General features: G+C 29.6%; 1 long non-coding RNA gene across 1 annotated transcript in view; it reads right to left on the bottom strand.

Moving 5' to 3' along the window:
• Positions 1–2,868, bottom strand: part of LOC106684651 (uncharacterized) — a 112,540-nt gene that overhangs the window by 61,064 nt on the left and 48,608 nt on the right. The window lies entirely within an intron of this gene.

Genomic DNA, 2,868 nt, shown 5'->3' with positions numbered 1-2,868 from the left:
AAAATATTTTAAAAATATTTGTTCTTCTTTTTATGACCGCAACCCTGATCATCTACTTATATTTAAATCTTTACGGTCATATATATATACATATACAAAAGAAGTCAACATGGTCATCTACAATTATATGTTGTTTTTCCTAAAACCCGTACACTTAATCATACATTTTTTTTTTTTTTATAGGTTCTTCCCTACTTTTAAATACCACTAAATAAGAAATATCTAAAGAACAAAATATTGGAATAATTTACAAAGCTATGTTTTAGAAATTAACATTTAATAAATGTACAAAATAGTAGGAAAAAACTATTTATTGGTAACCAACGTTTGGCCCCACTTCGTCAGGACTAAATGAAAATGAAGCTCTGCAAAGTGCAGACGTTTGTTAAAAATAAATAGTTTTTCCTACGATTTTGTACCATTATTGACTGCCACCCCGGACTATTTTCCAACAATTTAATAAATTCCTATAAATTTCCGTTTATCACTTTTTTTAATGAAAACAAACGTAAAAGCCCTCTGGAATATTTTAAATCCATGATTTTAGATTAACATCATGTATATATAATATATCTGTATATAGATATTATGGATTTTTTGAAATTTTCCATTATTCTATTTTTGTTATCATGTTTTATATATATATATATATACTAAGTATCCATAAAACAGGTATGCGTCTTGCCAAATATATCACCACCTGGAAAACATTCTGAGTGAGGCAGTCTGTAGCAGAAAGAGGTAAGATAGCATCGCACGGCCGACATGGTGCCCATGGGTTGACAGCACCTGTTAACATGTAGCTATTGAAGTGGGTTTCAATGTCATTTTCAGAGGTAGAAGATATTTGTTTCCGATTAAGCGAGGAAATATGGACATCAGAAATATTTAAAACATATATAAGTTTTACATACATTATATATATATATATGTGTGTGTGTGTGTGTGTGTGTGTGTGTGTGTGTGTGTGTGTGTGTGTGTGTGTGTGTGTGTGTGTGTGTGTGTATGGCCTATTTACTTTATAGTAAATAGGCCATAACTTTGCTGATATAAATCTTTATAGTAGGAAATACATTTTCACTGCAATATTTTGGAGATGTAGATATAAAAGGAAATAAATTTGAATTAGAGGAAAGGTTTAAGTATTTAAAGGAGGAAATATAAAAAAAGTTCAGGAAATAGAGCAAATTAACGGGGAAAAAATCGGGTAGTTCTGATTTCTTTAAAAATTATTTACATCTTAAACAATTACAAAAATTATATAATATAATTATTTTCTAAAAATATGATGAAACTTCCTGTCAGCCGATCACTTTGGCACTGACCTCTAGTCTAGTGGAAAGGTACGTTTCCTATCTTGTTCATTATCTTCCTTTATTCTTGGTTTTACTCTTATTCCCCTTTTTCCATCTTTCAGTGTGTACTGTATTTAATATTTCTGTTTTTTTTTTATCTGTTATTATTTCCGTTTTCAATAATTGTCTTGATGATGTCCTGCAACGCATAATAAATAGTTTTTCTTTGACAGCACCCAGACTATCTTCTTTTATATAATTATTACACACAGTAAATCATCGATCTTCCAGAATATACAGAATATATATAAATAAATATTTTACATCAGCAGATAACCGGAAGTTTATTTTATTCAAAATAATTTAAGTTTTTACGAGATCTGTACGTTTAAAAAAAATAAACGAACACTTTTTCCATGATTTAGATAATGCATTATATTTGTCGAAAATGAATCATTTTGAGAAAAGTTTGATACCCTAAGAGCTATTAGACATATACACGACTAGAAGTACGGCAGTAAGTTAAATTCACTTTAAAGAAGTTTATAAAGATCTTTTTCTCAGCAACAGCAATTTCCATGATATTTTACAAAAAAAATTAACAAAAGTGTATCTGGAGTACTATTACACTCTTTAAATGCTCAAATTTTAGGAAATCCAATCTACTTTTATAAAAGTATCCTTAGTTTTTCGACGGTAGATAATATTCAAGAGCGTGGAATGAAAAATTAATTTTTCATTTACAGGTCGAATATTAATATTTTTACAGCCAATATAAACCCATAGAAACTTATTTTTTTTTTACTAAATTTCTTAGATTATTTTAGGGGGTGGATTTCAGTCCAACAATATTCTTTTATCTGCCCAAATATTAGACACTTCTTTGGTCGTCTCATATCTATATTTATAAAACGCATCGCGATATGAGTTAAAGCCAGCGCTACCCACACTATTTTATCTATAAATTTTTCATATATTTATATTGAGAATTAATAAAAAAAATTTTCTCAAACCTGGGAGTTGGAACAGGTTAGAACCACTTCAGACACAGTTGAGCTGCAATCGATAAAGAGCAAAGGGTCCATCGTTATATAAGGGCCAACTCCTGGGCCAGGGAAAATCCTTAATGCTTATGTTAGTATTGAATCCGACAAGAAGCTCTCTGGATGATATGAGATTTATGTTCTCAGAGTTTTTCGAGAAATGTTACTTAACTAAGTTGGTCAAGTTGCTGCTTACGATCCTGTTACGGATAGGACTTGTGCAATGAGCGAATTTGCATTGGTTATAGAACAGTTTAGTTTAGTAGACGTCTTTTTTTTTAAGCTTGATCATTTCTTAGGATGTTTTAAAAAGGATTGTTATTATAAACCAATTGGAATGTAATTGGATACATAATAGAAGTTTTTTTATAATGAGGTTCATTTTATCTAGGTTAGGATGGATAAAAATATAATACAATCAGATTCGCATATTTATTTATTTACCTGTACAAAAAGAATATACAGGATTGAACCTTGTTGAGACGTGATGCCTAGGAGCAATGTAGTTAATTGATTTTATTTATTATATA

Source organism: Halyomorpha halys, unplaced genomic scaffold (genome assembly GCF_000696795.3).
Source record: "Halyomorpha halys isolate HHAL.00 unplaced genomic scaffold, Hhal_1.1 Scaffold599.1, whole genome shotgun sequence".
In the NCBI taxonomy this organism is placed as follows: Eukaryota; Metazoa; Arthropoda; class Insecta; order Hemiptera; family Pentatomidae; genus Halyomorpha; species Halyomorpha halys.
The sequence above is the reverse complement of the archived record's forward strand: the minus strand, read 5'-3'. Positions and strand labels throughout refer to the sequence as shown.